This window comes from Capricornis sumatraensis, chromosome 10 (genome assembly GCF_032405125.1).
Source record: "Capricornis sumatraensis isolate serow.1 chromosome 10, serow.2, whole genome shotgun sequence".
In the NCBI taxonomy this organism is placed as follows: domain Eukaryota; kingdom Metazoa; phylum Chordata; class Mammalia; order Artiodactyla; family Bovidae; genus Capricornis; species Capricornis sumatraensis.
In genome coordinates this window covers 10,017,501-10,026,239 of record NC_091078.1, presented here as the reverse complement: position 1 = coordinate 10,026,239, position 8,739 = coordinate 10,017,501, and positions in this window count along the sequence as shown.

The following is an 8,739-nucleotide window of genomic DNA, read 5'->3' as shown; positions in this document are numbered from 1 at the left end:
TTTTTACAGCATCAGACTTTACTTTCAACAGCAGACACATTCGCAACTGGACACTGTTTGTGCTTTGGCTCAGCCTTTTCATTCCTTCTGAAGCTATTTATCTGCTCTTCTCCAGTAGCATATTGGACATCTACCAACCTAGGATGTTCATCTTTCAATGTAATGTTTTTGCTTTTTGACACTGCTCATGGGGTTCTCAAGGCAAAAATACTAAAGTGGTTTACCATTCCCTTCTCCAGTGGACCACATTTAGTCAAAACTCTCCACCATGACCTGTCCATCTTGGTTGGCCCTACATGGCATGACTTATAGTTTCATTGAGTTAGATGAGGTTGTGATCCATATGATCAGTTTGGTTAGTTTTCTGTGACTGTGGATTTCATTCTGTCTGCCCTCTGATGAATGAGTATAAGAGGCTTGTGCAAGCTTTTTGATGGGAGGGACTGACTATGGGGAAAACTCAGTCTTGTTCTGGTGGGCAAAGTGAAAGTGAAAGTGAAGTCATTCAATCGTGTCTGACTCTTTGCGACCCGTGGACTGTAGTCCACCAAGCTCCTCTGTCCATGGGATTCTCCAGGCAAGAATACTGGGGTGGGTTGCCATTTCCTTCTCCAGGGGATCTTCCCGACCCAGGGATCGAACCCAGGTCTCCCACATTGCAGGCAGATGCTTTAATCTCTGCACCACCAGGGAAGCAAAACCTCCTATAGAGACACAGAACTTCAGATGCAAGTACTAACATCAAAGATTTCAAGGGAGGAAAGGAAGCCAGGTTGAAAGAAGAAGGGGGAGGAGGCAGGAGAGGAGGGGTGAAAGGGGTGGCCTTACAGACGCCTTCTGCCACCTACATACCCAGGTGTTCTGGGACTTTTCCCTGGGCCTCCAGAGAAGGGAGGACTGGAACTCAGCTCTACCAGAAATCAGACGAGACCAGAACCAGAATTCAGGTTCTCTGCCAAGAGGAGATGATCAATCTCCAATCCTCAGCTCAGGCTGAGGGCCCTTCGACCAGATCCCTGAGTCCAGGACTGGGGGACTAAAAAAACAAGGAAGAATAGGAAGGGTTAAGGAGAGGAAAGAGAGAGGGAAGGGGAGAGAGGTAAATACAGTCTCTTGCTCCTTACCGGTTGGGGCACTCTGGCCAGTTGTCCGTGTCGGGAGGAGACCAGGGACTAAAGGTTCCCAGTTGCGGCCGCTGGGTCTGGTCCATTGGCAAGCAAGCTGGCCCCTGAGTACCCCGAGTGGTCAGGATGTCAGTCTCGGCAAAGAAGAGTCTCTGCCAGGGTCACCATTTGTTGCAGGAAGGCGGACCCCTTCCAGGGCCTGAAACTGGGCTCTTGTCTAACACTCAGAAATGAATTGTCCAAGGAGACACATGTGCTGACAAAGCAAGAGATTTTATTGGCAAAGGGCACCTGGTGGAGAGCAGTAGGGTAAGAAGCCATGCTTAATAAGTCTTTAATCTAATTTTCTGCTGATGGGTCACTGTGTTCCCTCCCTGTAGTTTGGTCTGAGGCCATTCTATGGTAGGGGTAATGGTGACCTCCTCCAAAAGGACTTATGCCAGCACACTGTGCCTCCCAGCACTTTTGGAAACAAGTGCCCCTGACCCCGTGAAAGGCCTCTGTCAACCCATGCCTCTGCCAGGAATTCCCAAACACTCACAGGCAAGTCTGGCTCAGTCTCTTATGCGGTCACTGATCCTTTCTCCTGATTCTTGGTATGCAGATGCTTTTGTTTGTGTCCTCCAAGAGTCTGTTTCCCAGTCCTGTAGAACTTCTGTAATCAAATTCTGCTTACTATCAAAGTCAGATTCCCTGGGGATACTCAGTTGCTTTGCCACATCCCCAGGTTAGAAGTCTGTTGTAGGGCCTAGAACTTTGGCAATAGTGTGAGAACTTCCTTGGTATAATTGTTCTACAGTTTAAAAGAAATTATAATTAAGTTTTATCATGGAGGTGCTAATTACCACTACAATAGAAGTCATATCAGTTCAGTTCAGTCGCTCAGTCGTGTCCAACTCTTTGCGACCCCATGAATTGCAGCATGCCAGGCCTTCCTGTCCATCACCAACTCCCGGAGTTCACTCAGACTCACGTCCATCGAGTCCGTGATGCCATCCAGCCATCTCATCCTCTGTCGTCCCCTTCTCCTCCTGCCCCCAATCCCTCCCAGCATCAGAGTCTTTTCAAATGAGTCAACTCTTCGCATGAGGTGGCCAAAGTACTGGAGCTTCAGCTTTAGCATCATTCCTTCCAAAGAAATCCCAGGGCTGATCTCCTTCAGAATGGACTGGTTGTATCTCCTTGCAGTCGAAGGGACCCTCAAGAGTCTTCTCCAACACCACAGTTCAAAACCCACAGTTCAATTCTTGGGCGCTCAGTCTTCTTCACAGTCCAACTCTCACATCCATACATGACCACAGGAAAAACCATAGCCTTGACGAGACGGACCTTAGTCGGCAAAATAATGTCTCTGCTTTTGAATATACTATCTAGGTTGGTCATAACTTTTCTTCCAAGAAGTAAGCGTCTTTAATTTCATGGCTGCAGTCACCATCTGCAGTGATTTTGGAGCCCCCCAAAATAAAGTCTGACACTGTTTCTACTCTTTCCACATCTATTTCCCATGAAGTGATGGGACCGGATGCCATGATCTTCGTTTTCTGAATGTTGGGCTTTAAGCCAACTTTTTCACTCTCCACTTTCACTTTCATCAAGAGGCTTTTTAGTTCCTCTTCACTTTCTGCCATAAGAGTGGTGTCATCTGCATATATGAGGTGATTGATACTTCTCCCGGCAATCTTGATTCCAGCTTGTGCTTCTTCCAGCCCAGTGTTTCTCATGATGTACACTGCATAGAAGTTAAATAAGCAGGGTGACAATATATAGCCATGACGTACTCCTTTTCCTGTTTCAAACCAGTCTGTTGTTCCATGTCCAGTTCTAACTGTTGCTTCCTGACCTGCATACAGATTTCTCAAGAGGCAGGTTAGGTGGTCTGGTATTCCCATCTCTCTCAGAATTTTCCACAGTTTATTGTGATCCACACAGTCAAAAGCTTTGGCATAGTCAATAAAGCAGAAATAGATGTATTTCTGGAACTCTCTTGCTTTTTCCATGATCCAATGGATGTTGGCCATTTGATCTCCGGTTCCTCTGCCTTTTCTAAAACCAGCTTGAACATCAGGGAGTTCACGGTTCACGTATTGCTGAAGCCTGGCTTGGAGAATTTTGAGCATTACTTTACTAGCATGTGAGATGAGTGCAATTGTGCGGTAGTTTGAGCATTCTTTTGCATTGCCTTTCTTTAAAATTGGAATGAAAACTGACCTTTTCCAGTCCTGTGGCCACTGCTGAGTTTTCCAAATTTGCTGGCATATTGAGTGCAGCACTTTCACAGCATCATCTTTCAGGATCTGAAACAGCTCAACTGGAATTCCATCACCTCCACTAGCTTTGTTCATAGTGATGCTTTCTAAGGCCCACTTGACTTCACATTCAAGATGTCTGGTTCTAGTCATATTATAATATGTAAATACATCAAATTAATAGGTGCTACATCTTGGGCTTCCCTGGTGACTCAGAGGGTAAAGAATCTGCCTGAAGTGTGGGATACCAGTGTTCAGTCCCTGGGTTGGGAAAACCCCCTGGAGGAGGGCATGGCGACCCACACCAGTATTCTAGCCTGGAGAATCCACATGGACAGAGGAGCCTGGCGGGTTACAGTCCATGAAGTCGCAAAGAATCACAGATGACTGAGCAACTAAGTACAGCACAATATGCTGTACATCTTAAATATATACAGTCCTGTATGTCAAGTATTATTTAATTTAAAAAAAGAGAAATGTTTGCATTCCAGGAACCAGAATCCAAGTATGCTTGAATTTCTTTCATTATCTCTCGGGATCAAGGTGAAGAGACAATCTGGGCTAGCAATTCTGACTCAAAATGTTATATCAGTTATTTTGCTAAACATTTTTTGCATGTTATATCACACAATGTGAGGGATTAAATAAAAATAAATTTGTTTTTATCTTCTACCAGCAGAGGAAAGCTTGGTTTGGTGCATTCCCTGATGGGGACCTGGACTGGATATTCATCTCACAGTAGAGAATGAAGCCACATGAGGACATTGTATAGAATGTAAGCTCAGGGTGAATTTGATAATGGGATGTTGTCCTTGATGACTATAGTCAACACTAGAGAATAATGAACAATATATACTATGGGGACTCTGGATAACATAATACCCATGCTCCTAGTTTTGAGACCAGGATTCCTTTTTTGTACTACTGTTTCTGATAGATGTGATACAGGACAGCTTACGGACTGCTAGAATAATTTTTGAATGGAATACTTACTATAAAAAAGGGAAAAAAATTTAATGCCTCCATGATCAAAGAGACAGCTAGAAAGAAAATGGTTAATTTAGGAGAAGCCATATTCCAAATACCTACAACTAAATTAAAGCAACCTATTAGAGATCAGGTTTTTTACAAATGTTATAGTTCCCAGTAAGCTATGGGGAAGCTTCCTTGGTGGTCCAGTGGTTAAGATTCCACACTTGCAATGCAACAGATACTGGTTCCATTCTTGGTTAGGAACTAGGATCCTACCACACCTCATTCCATGGCCAAAACCAAAAGAAGCAAACCAATAAGCTATAGGTTACAGGGACTTCAAACTGAGGATACAGTGAGGAGAAGATTTTTCTTTTTTTCAGCTACACCACGTGGCTTATGGAATCTCAGTTCCCTGACCAGGAATTGAACCCAGGCCACAGCTATGAAACCCAGGAATCCTAACCACTGGGCTACCAGTGAACTCCCCCAAAGATGTTTTTCTCTTGCTTGCCTCCAGGATGTCTGAGACAGCATTTACTCAAATTCTTGTAATTAATGTTCATCCCTTGGGAGCATATGTGGCCAGAGGTGGAGGAGTGGTACAGGCTCATTTGAATGGATGGTCAAAAAGGAAAATGAATAAAATAATGAGGGATTAGGCTGGTTGGGCATGTGGTTTATTCTTTTATTTCTTATCTCCAAGGTATACCTGTGCTGAAGACCACCACTCTGCTGAGTTCTGAAGTATGTGATTATGAAACAGAGGTAACAAGGTAACATTGGTTACCAGGATCTTAGGCTTGAGGAGTCTACAGGCCCATACAGACCCTGCCCCAAATCCACCCTCTCCTACCCCTTGGGATAACCTAATCATCTCAGGTCTTTGACTTTCTCCTTGGTTGCAGTTGAGACACAATTATACCTGGTAGAGAACTGATGTTTTCCAAAAATAGGAAGATAGTGGTTTGGGGGTATATCTGAGTCTCTGGAAGAGTCATTTGTATCCAAAAAACTATGATTCTGCTTCAGCTGGCTTGCAAGACCGTGCGTTCTTCTGCATGAAGGGAAAGGAAATTCATCCTCATTAGAAGGGCACCTTTCCTGATACAGCCTGAAAGAAGAGTTCTGATTCTAGGCTCGGGTACTTTTCATCTGGACTTGGTAGCTGCTGATTTATGAACATCTGTCCATAAGAGATGCACTTCTAGTTAAATCAAGTGGCACATACGCTGAAGGCATTAATGACTAAACCAGGAAATCCATCTGAGCCAGAGAAGGTGATTTTTCATTTGGATCTCAGCTCTCAGCAGACAGGGGAAAAGTTTCAAGGAACGCCTGTATTCCTGAGGACTTGAGTACTCTGGGTAGTGAAGAGGAGGTGGATCACTATTTTCCCTAAGACTCAGAAAAATGGGAGATAATAGGACATCAATTTTAAGGAAACTAATGGGCAAGCAAAGTAAATGTATATGAGGTGCCCTCAAATTCTAGCCGACCAATGGAGAAGCCACTCCTAGCCTTGTGTGGACAGTTGCTCTGAATTTGCACTCAGTTTGCAAGGACCAGATGGTAGGTATAAATCGAACCCCCAAGATTTGGCCTTAGAGTCATTGTCCTGTGCCTGACAGGTCAGGGGGGGAAACAGAGCTGGAATCTTACTTCTTCTGATGTTCATTCTCCTTTTTCCTGCCTGTGTCATGGTTTTGGAAGCAAAGAGCTCAACACCCAGAACAGAGCAGGAGTGGGTCTCTGAATGCTCTGGCAGAAGGCCCCAATGCCAGACCTCCACTAACAGTTCCCTGAGACCAAAACCAAAGGAACCTGCCTATTGCTGTTGTGCTGGACTTCACAGGCCTTCATGCCTTGTAGATGCCCTTCTTTAAGAGTGAAAAAAAAGTGAAAGACAGCAACAAAGACATCAATGGTTATTGGACAGGGCATCTTACATGTCCAAAACAGAATGTCCTAGAGCAATTTGCCACCGTTTACAGCAGGTAGGAAATGGCAGCAATTTTTGACTTTGGGGGAGAAGTGTCAAAGTATCAGCCTACCATTTATAGGAGGATCTGATGTCAGTTGGGCTTATCTGTTACCAGGGAAACCTGAAGCTAAGGCAGCAGCCAGCATGTAGGCAGTTACTAATTAAACCCTATATTTAAAAGGACTGGATAGTCCTGTGAGTGGAGCAAGGACTGGTCGAGCAGGAGTGGTAGAAAGAGCAAGAGAACCGCCATCTTGAATGGGCAGACTATACAGTCCATCCTTACACAGCCTGCATGACCCTTACTCTCTTGGTCCACCCCTCTTCCACAGTATTCCTGGCTTCAGGTATATAAGGGTACACCACAACCAGATACTACAAATGCAACACAGACAACCACAGCTAGTGAATACTGAGAGTCCAAAAGGTAGGCAACCTTTGGAGACAGGCATTTATCAGGTCAATTTTTCATGGAATTCCTGAGGACAATAACAGCATATCGCTCTAGACACAGGCATTAGACTCATGTTGCGCTGTCTGCAAACATGCCCATTGTTACTCTATCTATCTGCAAATAGGCTCCCTCTGCTTAGACTAAACACGAAATATAAGATGTCTAACAGGCTCAATGCAGGGAAGATCATGACCATTAAGCAAAATACAAGTAGTAACATCATTCTGACATAATAACACCCTTGACTATGATTATTGTTCTGGGCCACATTACCATTAAGCTTGTCCAACCTCAGTCCACACAGCCAGTGTCAAACACTGGAGAGGAGGTGTAACAGATCACAGGGTTAATATAATGGTGCCTTTCTCTAGTAGGAGGCCTTGACTAATTTCATAGGCATTTTACGTAGGCCCAGATGAAACTTGAAAGTCCCTTTCTAGTCTTAATCCCCATAGGGCTGCAAATCCAAAGCACTGGGGACTCCCCTGCCAGTCCTAGAGCCATTTACAATATGTTCCCCTGGGGGTACACCCTGTGACAAGGCCAAGATGAATTATTCTCCTGACAAGTAGTTGGCAATGACCTTGGGTGGTCAACAGTTGAGCTACGATGATGTCAACTAGTTTGCCTCTTTGTTAACTCGGCAAAAGCCAGGGATGATTGCTCCTGGAATATTTAGTTACAAATTCATGTGACTCAAGTTAACCTCCTGGTCTACAGGTTGAGCAAGTGGGTTTCTTGTTTCAGTTAAGTAGTCCACTCATCCTTCTATTAGCCCAGCAGCAGCAGGGCTGTAGGGCAGGTGGAACTCCAGTCTGTGGCATTTTTATTGGTCCATTCCTAAAATTCATAGCTGCACAAGTGGGGTTTTTTGCATTGTTCAACAATTTGTATAGGCCTGCTCTATAAGCTTCCACCTGTTGCAAAGCACTGTAGATCTTCCAAGCAGCTCACAGCTCTTTCCTATCTTTCCTAGTGTTGAGCATTAATGTTGAGATGAGGAGGAAGAGAAGTGGGCACAGCAGGTGCTTGCTCTTGGACTCAGAAGAGGCAGTCTGCTTTTGTAAAAGCTACAGGTCATTGTCAACTTGCTGGTCTTCTCTGGACCTTGGATTCCTGGACATCTGTGAAACACGGACACTGATGCTGCCCCTTTACTCACAGGGCTTCATTGAGGTCCTGATAGGATCTTGGGCTGAGAGTGCTCTAATGTGTGTTTATTGCCATGAACATCAGTGGCAGGTGTCCAGAACCCAGGTGGAGGTAAAATTGACTGAGTCCACAGGGCAAAAATTTATCTTTCTTTTCTCTGGAAACTGGCACTAGAACTTCAGTTTACAGGGCAGGTATAAAGAGCCAATGGTGGCTCAGGAACTCTAATTTGCCTGGACCTTCTGAGTCCTAGAGAAAGCAACTGTGAGTGTCTCTATTATTGCCTTTCAGTTTATTTTCCAGTATCCAGTGAATATCTCCCTGCCTATGTGGCTGGTTTATCCTACTGGTGTTGAGGAAGGCAGGGTCTGTGTAGCTAGCTGTTCCAGTCTAGAAGGGTCAATGCTAGTGGTGGGAGCAAATGGGGTAATAAGGGATGCTCTTCACTCTGTTCCCTTTGTTTGGTGGTAGATGTGTTTCCTGGACTGGGGGTGGGGCAGGCGGGGGAGGTGAGTTGGATATGACATCTACCAGATCTCTGATGCCATTGTCTGGAAGTCCCTGTGGAAAATGCAATTCATTGTCCTCTTGGAAGGAAGACTTCTCTGACCTATTAAACTTTTCCACCCCACTACCTCAGCCTGCCTGGCGACCCTCTATTCTCTGCACAGGTCCCTCAGTCTTTCTTAGAGCCTCTGCAAAGCCTGTGAGCCCCTTCCATGGTTAAAACTTTACAGTTTCTACCTGAGGGAAGGAAAAAATCCCAACAGTAGGAGTGACCTATGTCCTATACCCACCCCTGATCTC